This window comes from Narcine bancroftii, chromosome 5, assembly GCF_036971445.1.
Source record: "Narcine bancroftii isolate sNarBan1 chromosome 5, sNarBan1.hap1, whole genome shotgun sequence".
Taxonomy (NCBI): domain Eukaryota; kingdom Metazoa; phylum Chordata; class Chondrichthyes; order Torpediniformes; family Narcinidae; genus Narcine; species Narcine bancroftii.
This window is the reverse complement of record NC_091473.1, coordinates 240,746,795-240,768,149: the sequence shown is the minus strand read 5'-3', so window position 1 is coordinate 240,768,149 and position 21,355 is coordinate 240,746,795. Positions and strand designations below refer to the sequence as shown.

The window sequence follows — 21,355 nt, the reverse complement described above, 5'->3', positions numbered from 1 at the left end:
TAACAGAAGACCATAACACATAGGAGCAGAAATAGGCCATTCAGCTCATCAAGTCTGCCCTGCCATTTAATCATTAGCTGATCCATTTTCCCACTCAACCCCATTATCCGGCCTTCTCCCCATAATCTTTGATGCCCTGACTCATCAAGAACTTACCCATCTCTGACTTAAATATACCAAATGATCTGGCATCCACAAATGTCTGTGACAACAAATTCCACAGATTTACCATCCTCTGGCTGAAGAAATTCACTCCTAAGCAGATGTTCTTCAATCCGGAAGTTGTGGCCACTTGTCCTAGCTCCTCCCACCCCAATGAGAAACAATCTTTCTACATATACTCTGTCCACGCCTTTCAACATTTAAAATGTTTTAATCAGATTCCCGCTCATTCTCCTAAATTCCAATGAATTCAAGCCAAAAGTTTCAAACGCTCCTAATCTGATAAGACCTTCATTCCTGAAATTATCCCAGTGAACGTCCTTTGAACCCGCTCCAACTTCAGCACATCTTTTCTTAAATGAAGAGTCTAAAACTGCTCACAATACTCCAAGTGAGGTCTTATATTACCAACACCTTGCACAGACAAAGAAGTTCATCTACCTATTTATTGGCTCCCTTATTGCATCCAATTGCAGAGATTCCCTTTATTCTATGCACAGCTCTCCGTGCTACCTTGACTAACTTTTGTTCTTGCTTTCTCAGTTTTAATGAAGTGCCTTGGGCCTGAGGTGTTAACTGTTTCTCTGTCTACAGATGCTGCTTGACCTGCCAGGTTCTTGCGTTTCCGTTTTTGTTTTAGATTTCCAGTGTCTGGGCTTTGTTTTTATTTTTTTCAGAAGGACTTTATTAGCTTTACCATTTTTTTTTGAGAAATCCTGAAAATTACATAAAAGTTGCAGAATTGAAAATATTTCTTGTATTCTTGTTATGTTTGCACAAAATTGCATGGAGTACACTGTCAACAACAAAATACATGGCCAATGTTAAGCAACATGTGGCCAAGGGAGGATTCCAATCTAGACTGCCACAGAAAGATACAGAGGCCTAAAAAAAATGTTAACATCAACAAGAGCCCATACAAAGGTGAGACACATGGGGCCAACAAATGCACTGCTTTTAAAGACGCACTGTTGCAGAATTAGCTTCGGAACTGGTTTTGCCCTCTCACCGTGGCTTTCCCCTGCTTGTTATGAAAGTGGTTATGACTGGGGGAAATGGAGTTATGGTGGAAAGAAGCCAAGAATAGGATTTGGCTATGGGTTTTTTAGCAGGGGACGGGAGAACAATTGCCACCCTGATGCTTGAATTGAGTTGCGGTTGCCTGTCACCGGTGGGGTGATGTGTTCGCAGAGTATCACCATCAGCCTGGTCTCACAATCTGACGAAGGAATAAGATTTGCAACTGACAGGATGGGTGTCGGGAGTTTCTGAGTTTTGAGTTGTTATATATGGTGTGTTTTGAGCTTTAAAGACAACAAATTCCACAGATTTACCATCCTCTGGCTGAAGAAATTCACTCCCAAGCAGATGTTCTTCAATCCGGAAGTTGTGGCCACTTGTCCTAGCCCCTCCCACCCCAATGAGAAACAATCTTTCTACATATACTCTGTCCATGCCTTTCAACATTTAAAATGTTTTAATCAGATTCCCGCTCCATGGCCTTATGAGTACTCCATGGCCTTATCCTTCTCAGACAGGCCTGCTGTAGGTTCTAGTGAAGAAAAACTTGTAAAGTAGTTTCAGCATGAGGGGTTTGTGCACCAGCATGACCCCATGGTTTTCATACTGGATGTCGTTGGGTGCCACTCTGCTTGTCCAGCTACAGAGGTACAAAGGGAAAAGACAAGGAAAATGGTGGACTTGGTGGAAAGTGTAGAAATTCCTGAGTGATAATGATAATGAGTTTATTGTTGTACACATTATACATTCTTGCTGCAGCCAAACAGGTACTTGTAAGGAAAAAACTATAATAGTAAACTCATCAAATTAAATTTAAAAGAATCCATAAATACAATAAATAGATTATTCATAGTGAAATTTGTAATAGTGCAGACAGTGCCACAACGGGAAGGTTCAAGAGTCTGATAGCTGCTGGAAAAATGCTGTCCTTGAACCTAGAGGTGCTGGTTTTCTGACTTCTGTACCTTCTGTCTGAAGAGGTAATGAGAAGAGGATGTGACCAAGGTGATGGGGATTGTTTATGATGTTAGCTGCCTTGTTGAGGCAGCGCTTCACAATGATATTTGCAGTGGATGGGAGTCTGTGATGGACCTGGCAATGTTTGCCACCAATGGCAGCCTCTGAGTTCCTGGGCACTAGAATTATGAAACCAGGCTGCGTTGCAACCAGACAGTACATTTTCCTCAGTGCTCCTGTAGAAGTTTGAGAGATGTGCCAAATCTCTCAGACTCCTTAGAAAGCAGAGACCTCTGTGTGTCGCCTTCACAGTTGCCACATTATACTGGCTCCAGGCTTTACAAACTATTTTTCAGCAAAAAAGATCTTGGGGAGGTAGTGAGCAGGAAAGAAAAAAGGCAATCTCACTTATTTAGTGAAACATCTAAACTTTGCCAAGCAACCCAGGGCTAAATGCAGCTGTGACTGTTTCTGTACAGACAAAATGCTTCTGAAAAAAAGCCTTCGGTTTGTTTTATGATCACGTCGCCTTAACTTTCCAACAGCTTGAGTCAGTGTGTAAAGTTGAATTGAATTCTTCTATTTTGTTCTGTTGTCCCTGCTTTAATTGTTTTGAAGACAAATTCCTATTGATGGCAAGCGTTTACTGTCATTTTTTTCCAACATTGTTGTGCTTTGCATTTGAGTATTTTCTTTTTGGTACTCGATGTCCTTGCTTAACTGTGAAATAAATCATGGCTGTAAAATCCAATCTTACCCTTTGTGACGTCTTTTCCATCTCTCAGAAGAAAAAAAGAAGGCTGTCTTAGGGACCTGGTTCCCATAGTAACAAGTGCTGGTTGCTGAACGATGCCACCAATGAGAAGTTCTCAGTTGTGATGCTGTTTTACAAGTATACCCGAGGGAGGTCTAAGCTGGGCCTTGGATTTTATTATTGGATATTGGTGATATAGCAGTGAAAGTTCAGTTTGTAACAAATGGTAAAGTTACCCTCAATAATATTGTCTTCAAGGGTCTCCTTAACCCTAGATTTCTTTTAAAGAAATAACAAGCAAATAAACTTTCTGAATTAAACATAATGGAAAAAGAATTTTGTGGCATGAGGATATGCATCACATATACATCAAAAATGTTAAAGCACCACCTGCAATAAGAAAGACTGAGCAAAAAAATATAATACATTAAAAGCCCTCGGCTGTAGGCACCTTGGGAATTGGTAGATACTGGATATGTGAATTTTTCGGTTGCTTGAGACTCACTCTAATACACCAGTATTAAGAATAAACAGTTTAAAAGTCCAAAGACAGTGCAAAATGGAAAGTAATTTGAAAACAAAATCCGTATTGTAGTTTTTAATTATGCAAGGTTCATTTTAATCAGATAATTCCTGTAATTTATAAAATTTAAATTCAAACCCTTGTTGCTGGTTCTGTAGCAGTGTTGCATTAACTGCTACGCTTACCATGCTGCCATGGTAATTAACCCCCTCCCGCAAGTTTACAGATAAAGCCTTACTAATATAATTAATAGTATACTAATAAAGATAAAGAGTTTTACTAGGCAGGGATAGGGGGACACTTGTCGCCCCAGCGGCGAGTGACATCGACCTGCTCTTCATCCTTCATTTTATTCAAGCACAGCTTGCCTGAAATTTTATTCAACAGCTACTGCAGGCGGGGCATGTCTGAGGCATTCCGCTGGCTGAATGTTTACTCCCATCTTCACCAAGTGTTGGCATGTTGCTTCGAGAACACTTACTTTTACAATTTTAAACTTCCATTCATTCAAAATGTATTTATTTATTTATTTCCTCAAATTCCTTTTTTTGCCACTTGCTTGAATTGATAACGGGGGTTTTACTGTACTTTTTCCCATTTCAATGTTGACGTCTTAATTTCTGCAAGAGAATAGATAAGCAAAAATAAACTGAAAGAATGACAGAGTCTTCCTTTCTATAAATCTTTCACCTGCTCAGGATTCGGAGCCAATGGAAAGGCCTGTTGTAATTACAGGGATGTAACAATCAATTTACACAAAGTTGTGACTGAACAAACAGCAAATGAGCTAAATGGTTGGACGGTCTATTTTCAGTTGTTCAGGAAACTGTTGAGTTTTTCCTTGACTTCTTCAAATAGTGGGATCTTTTCATTCATGAGAGAGAGTTGAATTATACCCCTTCAACATTCCATATTGATTTTCCATTATCTTTAAATAATAAATTGAGTAATAAATAATTTTTTAAAGCCACATTTCTTTTGTCTTTGGGATTCAAGCTCTTTTATCTCGTCACTGGATGAATTAAATTTTTGTACTTAAAAATATCAGCCACTCCCATTGACAACCCGATTGAGGAGAATTATCCAACCTTCAGGAGTGCAATGCAAAAGATAGAATGAGGAGCAGATATGCAGAGCAGGTAGAAAGCTTTATGCTTAGTAGGAGGGTGATATGGTTAGCATAGTGGTAAGTGCAACGCCGTTACAGAGACAACGACCGGGGTTCAAAACCGGCGCTGTCCGTCAGGAGTTTGTGCGTTATCCCTGTGGCTGTGTGGGTTTCCTCTGAGTGCTCAAGTTTCCTCCCACCATTCAAAAATGTACCGGCGGTGTAATTGGGTGGCACGGGCTCATAGGCCAAATGGCCTTTTACCGTGCTTTTATATGTGTCTGAAAAAAGATTTGGTAGTGGGCAGAAAGGCCCTCACCACGGCACCACAACGAAAACTGGTGTAATAGTTATACAGCACAGAAGTAGGCCCTTGGCCCAACTTGTCCATTCCAACCAAGTGATCTGCTTAAGCTTGTTCCATTTGCCATAATTTTGCCTTTTAAAAGTTGGAATTGTTCTTGCCTCTACCACTTCCTCTGGCTACCACTATTTGTGAGAAAATATTGGCCCTTTGAGTCCTTTTTAAATGAGTATGACTGAGCAATGAAAATCATTCCCCAAACTATGGGTGTTTGAGGAATGATTCTCATCAGCAAGAAGAATCACTGAAGGAGACTGTTTAATTGACTGCCCAATGGAAGTGTTCCCCTTGCTTCAACGTCAGGGCTGAGACTAAAACCTGATGTCTGATGTTGTTACGACACAGCAGAATAGGTGGCCAAGAATGTTTAATGCTTCTGGAATCTCCTGTGCTGCTGGGTTTGAGAACCCACAGGTTGTCCCAACAGAAGTCCATCTCTTCACTACTGTCCTCTTAGCTTGAGACGGCCAGAGTGCTGTGGGGACAATGATGGAGCACAGGTTGTATCCTTGGGGACCACATGAGAATTCTGCAAAGAGTTGCAACAGCAAAGACTTCCATCCCTAGTACTCATCTTAATGGGCAATATTCAGCATCCAAGAACAAGTCACAATGCTTGAACTTTACTGCCAGACCGAAACTTGGCTAATTATTTCCATCTACCTCATCAACCAAGGTCTCCAGTATTGGAAAATTAGGCTGACAGCTTTCATTGAGATCTTCCCTCTCTTCCAGAAAGCTACAAAGGTAGCCTCAGTAGAACTTCCTTTTTAAGAAGTGCTGGCCACTATTAGTCAATGTAAGCCAACTTGAACTTAAGTTGGACCTTCTTGTGATACACTGCATGTTTACTGCGAGGGAACGAAACACCTTGTTCAGGTCCCTCAAATCCACATTTGGTTTGTGTGTTTCTCCACTATCCAGCTTCCTCTTCAGCCTCTCACATTTAAGCTGCACTTTAAGCTGCCTGGACCTTGAAATCTTCCAAATCCTTAGGCCAGCAGCAGAATTTGTCATTCAGCCTTCATTTGGTCAAATGGGTGGTTAAACATGCAGTACATTTGCTTTCATCCCTAACGTCGAAGTACTCGAGATGGCAGAGGTCGACAGCATCGAGTCCACGCTGCTGAAGATCCAGCTGCGCTGGGTGGGTCACGTCTCCAGAATGGAGGACCATCGCCTTCCCAAGATCGTGTTCTGTGGTGAGCTCTCCACTGGCCACCGTGACAGAGGTGCACCAAAGAAGAGGTACAAGGACTGCCTAAAGAAATCTCTTGGTGCCTGCCCCATTGACCACCGCCAGTGGGCTGATCTCGCCTCAAACCGTGCATCTTGGCGCCTCACAGTTTGGCGGGCAGCAACCTCCTTTGAAGAAGACCGCAGAGCCCACCTCACTGACAAAAGGCAAAGGAGGAAAAACCCAACACCCAACCCCAACCCACCAATTTTCCCCTGCAACCACTGCAACCGTGTCTGCCTGTCCCGCATCGGACTTGTCAGCCACAAACGAGCCTGCAGCTGACGTGGACTTTTTACCCCCTCCATAAATCTTCGTCCGCGAAGCCAAGCCAAAGAAGACATTTGCCACTGTTCTCCAATATAGCCCCATCTGTACCTCTCGAGACATATGCAGAATTTCATTTGCCCCAGAACCCTTCATAGCATCTTTTCCTTTCACTCACATTATTTTCTCTCAACCCTTAGGACACTCTAATCAATGAAATCTGTCACATGGTATATCCTTGTCATTTACATAACAGAGTCAATTTTTGTCACACTATCATTTCATCGCTTCTCAGTCTAACCAGCACTAATTGTACGAGGTTACACGAACAAGACCTTTGCTAATTTCCTTGGCAAATCATTCATCAACAGAAATCAAGGACAATTACGATGACGATCATGCTTTTTTTCAAACAAAATGAAGTTCAATAAGATGAGACGTCCTGAATTTTCAAAGGTACAAAAGAGTAATTAATCATTAAAGATGGTCCTATAATTTTGAAGCTCCTTTTTAAAAAAAAAAGATAATTTTAATACAACTCTGGTTATCTTTTGAGATTTTTACAGAAACTGATTCTATTGGTAGGATTTTCAGATAGCAAGTTTTGCACGTCCGCAAATGCTTTAATGTTTGTTCTTTTGCGATACTAAATCAGTTTCACATACAATTATAATCCGTCTGTCTTGCAAAATGCCAGGGGCCTTGACTTTTCTTTGAAAAGAAATTTATTAATTGACAGGATCTTTTGCCTATCCTTAATGACTCTTCAGGGTGTATCATGGAGCTGCCCTCTTCATTTGGGAGAGCCCATCTGGCGAAGGTTCTTCCCCAATCATCTGAAGATTGGGATTGGATGATTTACACCCAGCTGGGAAGTAAAATAATCTCTTAGTTAAGATGGTGTGTGCTCTGGTGGAAAATTTGCAAGTGGTGTGTTCGCATGCACCTTCCACCTTTGTTCTTTATAAGAAGAAGGTGCATGGTGGCAGAAATCTGGGAGGTTGAGGTTTTGGAGGTGTTCATAGTTTGTATGTAAGAATTCTTTCAACCATTTCTCACAAGAAGATGATTCAATCTATTGGTTTGATGTATGAAGAATGCACAGTTCAAGTTCTCTCATCCAGAATTTAAATACGTTGTGATTCAAGTTCAAAATACATGTCCTTAAGCAGTACATTGTGTTGTAACAGAAACAATAGTTTATCTATAAATGACAAACATTATAGCCCCTTTTACACCTGAGTCCCACTAAATCAGCCATTCATTGTCCCAGGAATGGTGTTTTTGCTGTTCATACTTGTCCACTCTTAATGGGGACACTGCACGCAATCATACTTGCAAGGACCCATCCCTGGGGTTAGGACTGTTCTACCTTCTCATTGAGCGATGGTGTGGCTGCCCTAAATCCTGATCAATGTACTATGATCTTATATTTGAACATAATTAATCATGCCTAATTATAACATAATTAAACTTTATGTACAGCACAGTATGAGCCCTTCAGCTCCTGTTGTTGTTGTGTCGACCTATATAAATCTTTATAAGGGATTGTGAGAAAGTGCGAGCAATAAAGGCAATTTTTAAACAGTGTGGGTAGCACACTCAGATGTTGGTAGCACTATAGGGCACAATTTATAAATAATTTGGGGAAAAAGCTATGGCGGACCTGCCCTCCCAGAATGCCATGTGGCAAAGGGCTGTACGCACGGCTGCATGCATGGAGCACTCAAGGAGGGGGGATTTCTCTGTCGCACGGCATTCTGGGAAGCCGTTGCTTTCTCCCCCCACAGTTTTTAAAAATTGTGCGTGATAGCGCTACCAACTTCCCACACTTCAAAAATTGTCTGCTATTGCTATTTGTTGCTATTAATTTCCCCTCTCTCTCTCTCTCTCTCTTCTCTCCCTGCTGAGACTTGCCCATGGCAAACTTTGTACCTTCATTTTAATTTTTTCTTCCTTTTATTTCACACTAGACCCTTTAAAGGCTGATCCTGGGACCACTTGCAAGCATGAAAGAGGCTCACAACTTTTGCATTTTGATTACCTGAAAATTCTGACTCCTGCAGGATTGTGGTTCCCTTTATTTGTTTTTTTTTACACGAGCCATTCTTATGAAGTGAATTTCAATTGTGAATTTTCAGTCAGCTTCCCCATGAAAATATTAAGCTGATTTTGTTCATGGTAAAATAAAAAGGACATCAATTTCACTGGTTAGGTTATGAGTTAAATGTGTGGAATAGACACAGAAACTACAATCAGAGAATTTTCCATTCATGTAACACCTTTAATAAGGAGTGTCACCCTCTGTAAGATAACAAATTCCAACGATTCACCAACCTCTTTCTGATTTCTCCTCATCTGAGTCTTAAATTGGTCGGACCTTATTCAAAGGCTCTAACCCTTAGTTTTGATTCATCGGGCAAGGGAAGCATTCTCTCTGTACCCAGTCTGCTCAGTCCTTTTAAGAATTTTGTACAATGCATATACTGGCTTAGATTTCTTAATCTCTCCTCATATGGCAAACCTTCCACAAAACTACACTAGTAAGTCTTTGTTCCACTTCTTTGTTCTTTTTTTAGATGAAGCTTTAAATTGAGAGATAATGTTGTAGCTCTATAAAACTCTAGTAAGACCACACTTGGAATATTGTGTTCAGTTCTGGTCAACACATTACAGGAAGAATGTGGAAGCTTTGGAGAAGTTGCAGAGAAGATTTACCAGGTTGTTGCCTGGATTGGAGAATGTGTCTCATGGGGCAAGGTTAACAGAGCTGCAGTGATTTTCAAACTGCCCCCCTAAACTCACATTCCACTTTAAGCAATCCCTATGGCATAAGTGCTCTGTGATTAATAAGGGATTGCTCAAGGTGGTATGTGAGTGGGAAAGGAAAGTTGAGAACCACTGATCTAGTCCCATCCGTTACTGAAATATTTTGGTTGAGAAAAATTGTCATGACCCATTTCCTTTGGAGTCATGAAACCGTGCACATGATGAGTCAATTGGGTATAGGTAAAACAGTGGTTTTCACTCACTTTTTTTCTCACTTATTTTCTTTCCACTCACATACCATCTGAATTAATCTCTTACTAATCACAGAGCACTTATGACATAAGGATTGCTTCAGGTGGAATGTGAGTTTAGTGCGGCAGTTTGAAAACTACTGAGCTAAAACTTTTCTCTCTGGATAAAACAAGGATGAGAGATGACTTAATAGAGAGTTACAAGGCGGAGGGCCAACATCTTTTTCCCAGCGCAGGAATAGCAAACACCAGGGGCTCCAAATATGTATCCCAATAAATATTGCCCCATTTCCTGCATTATAGCTGTGCTTACATCGCAAAGCAATTCATTTCAGAAGTCACAAGGTCATGACAGTGGCAATAAATATGTCTGCATGACTATGAGAGCCATAGGTAGAGTGGACAGCCAGTACCTTTTTTTCCAGGGTGGAAATAGCAAATACCAGAGGATATCTGTGTAAAGTGAGAGTAGGAACGTTTAGGGGAGTCATCAGGGGTATGGATTTTACACAGAGCATAGCAGTTGCCTGGAATGCATTGCCAGGGGTGGTGGTGGTGGTGGAGGAGACTGGTACAATAGGGGCATTTAAAAGACTCTTAAGACAGGCACATGGATGCAGGAAAATAGAGGATTAGGGACATGGTTAGGGATGATTGTTGAGTAGGTTTATAGAGGTCGGCACAATATCCTGGGCTGAAGGGCCTGTACCGTGTTGTAATGTTCTATGTTCTAAAGACCCATCCATTTGCTCCTGTTCATGTGGACATTGTTAAGAAACAGAGTTCTCTTGGTATCTATTCCAAAAGTTTTGCTTTAACCAACAAGCATGGAACAAGTCATGAAGTTATTCATATCATCATAGTTTATTATTTCTTTCATATTTTTCAAGGATTTATTTGAAGGGCATTTTCTACATTGGTATTTTCTCACTAAATGAAACTTGCCCAACTTATACACAATTTCATTGGATTATTTAAATTGATGAAAACTAGATCCCACTGGAACTTTAGAATAAAATTTCAAGGGTGCAATTTTTTTTAGCAATATATTCAAAACCTTTGACCAATAGCAATGAGTAGTTCATAGACTTTCTGCAAGGTTTTATGTTATAGCTTTGTCCCTCTGCTCCATCCTGACCCACCTGGAGAACGACACCTCAAACACCAGACTGTTGTTCATTGACTTCAGCTCAGAATTTAGCATAATCCCCAGAGACTGGTGGAGAAACTGTCCTCGCTGGGACTGAACATCCCTCTCTCTAACTGGATTCTGGAGTTCCAAACCAAAAGACCACAGTCTATCTGGGATGGCATCAGAACATTGAGCACCACCATGGGGAACACTGGTGCACCTCAGAGCTGTGTGTTCATGCTGCTGAACCACGACTGCAGTGCCAGATCCAACTCCAACAGAGTCATCGCGTTTGCAGATGACACAACAGTAGTTGGCCTCATCAGCAATAACGATGAGCTGTACCACAGAGAAGAGGTGGAAAATTTCATGAAATGGTACGAGAGTAATACCTGAGTCTCAATGAGGACAAGACAAAGAAGATGATTGTGGACTTCAGGAGGACCAGGGACGACCACCCTCCATTATTAATTAATAGCTCAATAGTGGAGATATTCCAAATTGTAGGATCGTATTGGGAAATGAAATCCTGAAACAAGTTCCCAACTTCAAGTACCTTGGATCATTAGTGTTATATAGTCAGGATAATGTGAACTATTTTGTAACTGCATAAGAATACACCCTTCTAACTTGTAACATAGTGCATCACTGCGGGGCGTTGGTATGTGTGTGTGTGTGTGTGTGCGTGTGTGTGTGTGTGTGCGTGTGTGTGCGCGTGTGTGCGTGCGTGTGTGAATGGTTTCCTGAGATGGTGTAAGACATCAGTAAGTAAAATCTCTTCTGTTATTTGAAACTTGCATCTCTAAGTTATTTAAGAAGCCTCCCGATTAACACAGAGGCATAACAATGGGTAACATCTGATGGCAAATGTGAAATAGATGTAAAAGCAAGACTAGCCATGGCAAGAACAGCATTTATAGAAATGAGAAACCTTCTAACAAACAAGAAAATAGCAATTGACATCTGCCTTAGAACTCTCAGCTGCTACATTCTTCCTGTATTGATGTATGGCTGTGAGTTATGGACCATCACAAATGCAATTGGAAAAATAATCAATGCAGCAGAGATGTGGCTTCTCAGAAGAATGCTGTGCATATCATATACAGACAGGATAACAATGAAAGAAATTTTACAAAGAAATAAAACACAACATGCATTACTTTAAAGAATCAGAAAATAGGAATCAAAATTCTTTGAACACATCATACAAAGAGATATATTAGAACATTTAATTACAATTGGAAAGGAAAAAGAAGCAGAGGCAGACAGAGAATGAATTAACATCATGGTTAGAAACAGGGGAGGCAACAACTCCAATTCGGAGGGTCAGAGACCGTGATGGATGGAGAGACAAGATCGCCCACGCTGAACAACAAGGCACCTGAACAACAACAAGAGGAGAGAGTAGAGAGTGCCAAGTTCCTTGGAATCGACTTAAGAAGTCACCTATTCTGAACACATAACATCTCCTATCTAGTCAGGAAGGAGTAACAGCAACTGCTCTTCCTGAGAAGACTGAGGCTGGCAGGGCAACCGGCCACCATCCTATCAATTTTCAACAGGAACTCTCTCAAGAGCATCTTGGCTGAGTGCACCACAGTGCGGTGTGGTTGCTGTGGAGCATTGGATCGGAGATCAATCCACAAGACCATAGGAGTAGTAGAGAGGATCACTGGAATCTCTCTCAAACCCCCCTCCAGGATCTACCAGGATCGTTGTTTGAAGAGGGCTCACGCAACATCTTCCAGCTACTCTTGTCCGGAAAGAGGTTTAAGAATATCAGAGTCGGAACGACTAGGCTGAGGAACAGCTTCGTCCCACAGACCATGAAACTGCTAAACAACTGATAAACTGCTCATACAAACCCTCCGAGACTCTACTATTTACTTAACAATATATATCTATTCTTATATAAGTATATATTTACTTCATAGATATCGTTGTCTGCATGTGTTTGCTTGTTTTTGCACTGAGGACCGGAGAATACTGTTTCGTCAGTTGCACTTTACAATTGGGTGATAATAAACAAACCTGAACATGAAATGGATCAAATATATATATATATATATATATATATATCACTGTGTGCTCAATGTCTGCATTTTGAATGGCAGAGGTCGACAGCATCGAGTCCACACTGCTGAAGATCCAGCTGCGCTGGATGGGTCACATCTCCAGAATGGAGGACCATCGCCTTCCCAAGATCGTATTATATGGCGAGCTCTCCACTGGCCACCGTGACAGAGGTGCACCAAAGAAAAGGTACAAGGACTGCCTAAAGAAATCTCTTGGTGCCTGCCACATTGACCACCGCCAGTGGGCTGATAACGCCTCAAACCGTGCATCTTGGCGCCTCACAGTTTGGCGGGCAGCAACCTCCTTTGAAGAAGACCGCAGAGCCCACCTCACTGACAAAAGGCAAAGGAGGAAAAACCCAACACCCAACCCCAACCCACCAATTTTCCCTTGCAACCGCTGCAATCGTGTCTGCCTGTCCCGCATCGGACTTGTCAGCCACAAACGAGCCTGCAGCTGACGTGGACTTTTTTACCCCCTCCATAAATCTTCGTCCGCGAAGCCAAGCCAAAGAAAAATTGTTACAATAGTAGTAGAGATTACCTGAATTGACTCAGCTGTAAAACTCTGCATTCAGCAGTCATTAAAGCAATGTTTGTACACCCATTGTTAAGATTTTATGATGGCCAAAGGTAGCCACAATAAATACTATAAGCCATCATTATTTTTGCATTAATGGTACACTTCTGAAAACTGGTGTTTGTTTGAGTAAATGCGAGGAGAGTTCTGACAGTTCAATTGTGATATTAGTCAATTTTAAATGAGGAAAAAAAAAACTGAAAACAAGAAAATGTACTGAAGAATGCTTCGGATAGGCAGGACTGATAAGAATATATCATGAAAGCCCTAAAGCAAAAAACATGGTCAGTTAATTTAATAATTTCAATAAGCAATTCTTTCAGAACAAGACCATAATGAAGGAATGCTCATCTGAGTTGGAGAAGGTCATCACTGTGTCCTTGTACTTGAAAAGCCAAATATTTTTTATTCTTATATGCTTGTACAAATATAATGGCTTTTAGGATGCTGGATGACTGCTCATATTTGATTTGTTCCCCGTGTGTTGCTGAGCTTTCCATTTAGTCATTTAGCACGGTAACAGGTCTGTGCAGCCCACAGGCCTGAGCCGCCCAATTACACCCAATTGACTTACAACCCCGGTAGGTTTTGAAGGGTGGGAGAAAATTGGATCACTCGGAGTATGCAGGCACGGGGAGAGCATATAAACTCCTTATAGACAGTGCCAGATTCAAGGCCTGGTCACTGGTGCTGTAGAGGGATTGTGCTATCTGTACTCTCATCCTGGTAAATACCTGCAGTGTTTTTGCTGTGTGCTGAGGGATAATATACAACATTTTCATCTGTTGGTAAGAAATCATTAAATGTTCAGAGTAAAATTTATCGGTATGGCTTCTGAGGAAAACAATAAGAAAATGTAACAGTTCCCAGATAATCCAGTGAGTAAAAGACAAGGGACTCAATTCAATGTTACATTTTTTTTTTAATTTATTTTTCACACTATGAACCATACTGACCAAAATACACACAAACATTTCCCTCTTGAATATACACAGTGTCATTTTCTCCCCTTTCCCCCCCTCTTTTTCGCCCCCCCCCCCCCCCACCCACTCAACGTTCAACCTATATGATACATTAAACCCATGAAACAATGCCATCACACAATGAAAATAAACAAGAAATTTGTGTCTTCTACTTTTACACACTGGGTCAGTTCATTTCGTCTTCTTCTCCTTCTGTCATTTTAGGCGGTGGAGGTCCGCGGTAGGACTTCTGTTGTGTTCCATGTACGGTTCCCAAATTTGTTCGAATACTGTGATGTTATTTCTTAAATTGTATGTTATTTTTTCCAATGGAATACATTTATTCATTTCTATGACCCATTGCTGTATTCTCAGGCTATCTTCTAATTTCCAGGTTGACATAATAAATTTTTCTGCTACAGCTAAGGCTATCTTTTTTGTGCTCCATCCAAATCGAGTCCAAGTTCTTTACTACTTATTTTACTGCATGTACAGTGAAATAGATTGAGGTAAACCTATTTTTCACTAGAGGCAGGTTGTCAACTTCAAGAGGGAATTAGCTATATACAAGGTGAAGCTATGTTCTCAAAGCTCAAGAGTCTAGAGAAAAATCCTGTGGATTGCTGTATTGGACAGATATGATAGACTTAATGATGATGTCCTGTATACTCGGTCAAATTGCCTGGTACTTCATTATTGACTCTTATATTTGGCTCGTGGTCATTAAAAATCACTTTTGTACATGTATCATGAACCCACCCAACTCTTCACTGACTGGACAGAGGTATTAGGGAAGAAGGAAATAAATAATTTTTTTTTAAATAAACTTGGTTTCCTTTCAAAATGATAACATTTAATGTTTGCTTATACTATTTGAAACTTCCTTAAAATGTAACTATTTAAAATTCTGCTGCAATGCATTCTCAGTAATCACACTTCCCTTCCCATTAGCACTTATCTCCTCACTTGCATCTCCCACATCCCATGCTCAATCTGGAAGGGTGCCATTTTTGAGATATGACACATTTCAAGAGGTCACCATCAATCTATCATCATTCCTAAAGTTTCACTGATGTCAGGAGCTGTCAGTCCAGATATGAAACATGATCTACACTGAGGCCCTTTTTGTGCAGGAACTCGTAATGCAGTGGGTACAATAGAGGGAGAATACCTATGAAATACTGCACCGGAAAGACTTGTTGCTTTTTCTAATGGTTGAGAGCCCCTTCCTTTGTGGCTTGGGTGGGGCAAAAATTACTGTCTGTGGAAGGGCTTTGATAGTAAATACTAAAGTTTGTTTGAATTTTTTATTTGTTGTTGCTGATAGGCTCATTGGAGAAAGGCATACACCAATGGTTTCGAATTTGCTTACTTAACTCACTTTGGCCATTACCTGTTACATGTTGTCACACCATATGCAATTTTTAGACCAGGGGTGACTACATGCGGCTCTGACATATAATGTACTGTTTGTGGATATATGTTGGCTAAGAGAGGAATGGTAGGAGCCAGTGCTCACAAAGGTAATTTGGTGGGCATGACATGCTATTGAAAATATTTGGTAGGTATACCGTACGTACACGTGTAATAGTTGACCCCACCCCCACCATTTTTGGCCCCGGCCGCCTGCACATCCAAGGTCCTGACACCCCAAACATGGACTTACCCAGCTGACCATATTTTTAACAAAACGTGCATGTAATATTTTTTCATGTCTTGCGTCTCTCAAACATCTGAAGTTTATTGTATGTGGCTCTTGCGTTAAACAAGTTTGGCCAACCCAAATTTTCTCTGCACATTTGCAGTGACATTTGATCTTTGAATTGTACAGAAGTATTAGGACTAGTTCGGAAATTTGCCCAGCTCTCTGTTAGTTGCTACTGTATCTTAAAGTTAATGTTGCGCCTTCATGTATGAGCCAGATTGCCAATATCCCAATAGATGTCCTGAGGGATTACATGTAATCTACCAAATGTATAAAAAAATGGCCAGCCTCAAACTTTCATTTTGCTTCTCAAAAGTATAATTGCTTGAATCAACATGCGCTTGTTATCTCTTCCAAACAGTAAACACAAGGAATCTGACAGCAAGAGGCTTCCAGTCACTCTTTTTATAAACAATAAAGCAATCATTGGAACTAAATTGATTACACCTCTAACCAGCACTCTTTTTCATTTCAAATGGCATAAATCAAATTATGGCTGGAAAATAAAAAGCCTGCCGTGATGTTTTCATAGAATTGCATCTCATTGATTAACAGCTTGTTTTTAAACTTGGGAAATCATAATCTAATCCTTAGTGTATTAAGATACACAAGAAATAGGAGCAGGAGTTGGCCATCCGACCAGTCGAGCCTGCTCCACCATTCAATAAGGTAATGGCTGATCTGATCATTGATTCAACTCCATCTACCTCATCTCCATTTCACCAAATTCCTTTTTTATGTAAAAATCTATCTAACTGAATCTTAAATATGTTTAATGAAGTCGCCACAACTGCTTCCCTGGGCAGAAATTCAAAATTCCATTTAGTGTCAGGTACATAATATACATCAAAATCTTTGCCCTATAAAGGCGCACAAAGTAGCGTCATTGATCTAGCACCATTTTGAAGACCACACTGCCTCTATAACCTCAGTAGCCACACACACACACACACACACACACACACACACACACCATTAGAGTTGCATGCAGTCAAGGAAAAGAAACAGTCAAATGCAGGCATGACTGGCTCTGTGCTTCTCGGGAAACTAAGATGCTCCCAACTCTTTACCAGAGCACAACTTTCCAAATGATTTCTCTAGCGCCGCTCCACAGTACTTAGCCTGGAGTGAAGCAGGGTGGTTCCTCGGAGATGGCAAAGAGGAAGAGGCAAGGTAATCCACAGGGGACCAATGGCTCGGTGCTAACAAGGTTGAATTGATTTCCAAGACCAATGGCTCAAGGCCAAATACAATGGTACTTAAAACTAATGGGTGGGGCAGAGCCAAACCTTAATTGGCAGGTGGAGTCTTCCAACCAGGTAATGGGCAGTGCTGTCACATGACAGCCATGACTCTCCACAATACATGTCTTAAAGCAATTTGGAAGCTGTCAGCACCTGGTGTCGCCATTGGCATCCTCACAAATCCTGGTCCTTATAAGCAGTTCCTGGTCCACAAGCCATTTTCATCTATCAGTCAAGGGATTGAGTTCAAAAGCCATGAGATAACATTACAGACTTGCAACACAGGTTAGAGAGCACACTTAAAGAGGATTGTGCTCAATTCTGGTCATGTCATTAGAAAAGATGTAGAAGCTTTGGAGAGAGGGCAGACTAGATTTACCAGGATGCTGCCTGGATTAATTTGGAGTGAAAGATGATGAGAGGTAACTTAACAGAGGTACCAAAGATTATGAGAGGCACAGAGAGAGTGGACAGCCGGCACTTTTTCCCCAGGGTAGAAAAGTTCAAAATTCAGATTTATTGTCAGAGAACATGTATGAGATCGCATGCAACCCTGAGATTTTTTTTTTTGCCTGTGGGTGAGGCAGAATTGCTACTTATTGGTAGTCCAAAAAACTGTAATCAGGAAGATAAACATATATGTAAACAAATTTTTAAAAATGGAAACAACCTGATTCTTCAATACAGAAGAACAAAAAAAAAAATCAATGTCGTGCAAAAGTAAGAATCCTTAAATGAGTCTTTGGTTGAGTTTGTTGTTGAGTCTGACGTGGAAGGGTAGTATATGTTCTTATGGTACCTAAACCTCTTTCCTGATAGTAGCAGTGAGACCAGAGTGTGTGTTGGGTGAGGTGGATCCTTGATGATTGCTGGTTGGTATTATTTCTGAAAGCATGTGAAGTCGAGTGTTAACTCGAACGATTCTGCGGAGCTTCGGTCTGCTCTTCTCTGCAAATCACATTTTGCCACCGATTACTGAGTGCTCAGCAAGTTTGATAATGGGTAGAAAAGCAGAAAACACTGGGGATATGCGGAAAGCTCTTAGGATGCATGGAAGACAAAGGGAGCTAATATTGCTGAGCATTGTTGTGGCATCAGCAAGACAGAAAAGGCCTTTGCTCTCCTCTCTCCAAAGGTGCTGCTTGACTTGCTACTTATTTCCAGCGATCTCTGTTTTGATTTGCTTCCTGTTATCCAATAGCATTCTGCTTTTATGGCAGTCATATTCTTTCAGCAAAAGATGATGGGGACCAATGTGTTCCCTTTGTCCTCTACTGGATATAATGAAACATCATTTAGCAATATGGGCACATTTTAATCCTGGAGAACTAAATGTCAGAATTGAGGCTGGAAATCAGATCGCAGAGTGCCTTATTTGTTTGGTGAACTTGTTCCAGAAGTAAAATTGACCAAGTTCTTCTGTGCATGGCTCATTTTAGTGCACCTGATGTTTACCCAGGGTCAACTGCACAAAAATTGTCTTTTAACTATCCACCATTATGGCAAAACATTGTGGAACAGCAGCATGTCACACCAATTGACTGCACGATTTGATATTTAAAATGACACAGGTCACCTTTTGAAGTCTACAGGGTCCACTAAAAGTGGCTATGAGTGCTGTTCCTGGCCTTTTTTCATTTCAATTGGAGATGGCACTGGTTGTGGTACACATGCTAGGGGTGCTTCAGTGGGGACTTCACTGGCGGCGGTCCTTCACTGATCCTTGTCATTTTGCTTGTTGCTAGCCACGGGCTGGTTTGGGGTCTCGCTGAAGCAAGCAATTGTATATCCATCAGAGAACAGCCTACTTCCACAAGAAACCCATATCACACCTCTTCATCTTCTATGATGGAATGCATACTTGCAGGCACAGACTTTCTGAGGTACCGCCTCTCAGATACCCAGCATTCTATGAGAAGACCTCTGGACCCGCACTCATGCCTGGATTGTTTTCGAGATCAAGGTAAAAGTTTCATCACCCCCCTCTGCAACTGGATCCTTGACTTTCTCATCAGAAGACCACAGTCAGTGTGAATTGGAAATAACGTCTCCTCCTCACGGATTATCAACAATAGCGCACCCCAAGGACGCGCGCTTAGCCCATTGCTCTACTCTTTATACACCCGTAACTGCGTGGCCAGGTGCAATTCCAAAGCTATCTTCACTTGCCAATGACACCACAGTTGTCGGCAGAATTATAAACGTCACTGAGGAAGCCTACGTAAGGGAGATAGATGTTGAATTTGCTCTACGTTAGCAAAACTAAGGAGGTGATTGTGGACCAGAAAGAAGTCAGGGGAACACGAGCTAGTCCTCATTGAGGGCTCAGTAATGGAGACGGTCAAGAACTTCAAATTCCTGGCTGTCAACATCTCCGAGGATCTGTCCTCTGGAGCCTCCATGCTGATGAAACCACTAAGAAGGCTCGCCAGCAGCTATACTTTGTGAGGTGGCTGAGGAGATTCGGTATGTCACCGAAAACTTGTAAAAACTTCTACAGATGTACCACGGAGAGCATTCTGGCTGGTGGCACCATTGCCTGGTAATGGAGGCGCCAACTCTCAGGACAAGAATAAACTCCAGAGGGTTGTTAACTCGGTCTGTGACATCAGAGGCGCCAGACTTCACTGAGGCGGCCTCTATCCTCAAAGACCCACCACCACCCAGGCCACATCCTCTTCACTCTGCTACCATCAGGGAAAAAGGTGCAGGAACCTAAAGATGAGCACTCAATGGTACAAGGACGGCTTCTTGCCCGTTGCCATCAGATTCCTGAATGATCAATGAACCAGACACTGTCTTACTTTTTGTGCACTACTATTTTTATGTATTTTTTATTTATAGTAATGTTGTAAGATGGTTATAATATGATTGTTTGCACTAAGATGCTGTCACAATACAGCAGGTTTCATGACTTGTTCATGACAATAAATTCTGATTCTGATTCATTGACAGGGATATCCATTAAAGCCATGATAGATCTAGAACAGTACAGCACAATACAGGCCCTTCAGCCCTTGATGTTTTACTGACATATGCAAATGTATTCCACAGCAATTTAAACCTTCCCTATCTCCCACTTACGACTTTCTATTTTTCTTGCATTCATGTGCCTACCTAAGAGTCTTTTAAATGTTTGTAATGTATTAGCCTTCACCACCATTCATCGTAAACTCTGCCAAGTCTCCCAGATTGCTGGCTATCAGATGGGCCAGTATTAGTGAGAAAATGATTTTATCTGCTTTATTTCTGTGAGGGTCAGGAGCATCAGATTGAACAAATCCTCTCGCATCTCGTTTTGCTGTTCCAGTTGCAGTGAATACAACACATCAACGAATGAATCATGACTCCAGCTATTTTAATGGATTTCTGCTAAGTTGCTTGCACAAAAAAAAATACTGTCTGGATTTCCACTCTGCAGGGTGTAAAAGTCATGTGACGATCATATTGACCTCGTGAGGTGATAATATTTATTTCCATGTTGTTCTGTTGTTTGAGGACTCTCCATGGCCGTCACTGGATGGCCTGGCCTTAAAGTAAGCTTTGAGGGTTCACCTGCACAGGCATTTCCTCCTGGCCTATTTCTCATGGGAATCAAAAATCTGGAAGTCGATTTTGAAGAAGATTTGCAGATTCAAAGTGATGATAACTGGTGTAAACAAGAAGCCAGCAGATGCTGGGGTTAGTACAGTACATAAAAGTGCAAGAACAATAGCACCCATGGGAAGCAATGAAGTAATAACTGTTTTTTTTCCAAATATGTTGTCTAACTTGCTGAGCTTTTCCATTTTCTCTCCATTTTTATATGCAAGGACTTGCATGTCCTTGGAGTGTTTGTGTGAGGTGCCCTTCCCCCCCTCCCCCCCTTCCCTCCAGCTTTTGTCTGTTCAATAGCAGCCACAGTTTGTCGTTATGGATAGCGTCCATCAGTGTAAATGAATCAGGTGCAGTTTGGTGCTGGATTTTGGTCTACTTTGGGTTTTTATTTTACCTGGGGCATCGTTAACACGAGAGCCATGTTGTACTCCTGAGGAAACAGAGCCTGATTGTATTTTGCTTCTACCTGACAAAGCACTTAGGCCCAAAACATTGCTTACTCTTGACTTCCCATGGATGCTGCGTGACCTGCTGAGTTTCTCCAGCAAAAGCACAATGTTGGGGAAACACAGCAGGTCAAACAGTGCACTTTATGTAGAAAAGATAAAGATACTTAACTAGGGATGAAGCTTGAGACCTTCATCTAGG

The 21,355-nt window shown here is 41.3% G+C and overlaps 1 protein-coding gene across 6 annotated transcripts in view; it reads left to right on the top strand.

The window, feature by feature from the left end:
* Positions 1-21,355, top strand: part of celsr2 (cadherin, EGF LAG seven-pass G-type receptor 2) — a 278,596-nt gene that overhangs the window by 134,544 nt on the left and 122,697 nt on the right. The window lies entirely within an intron of this gene.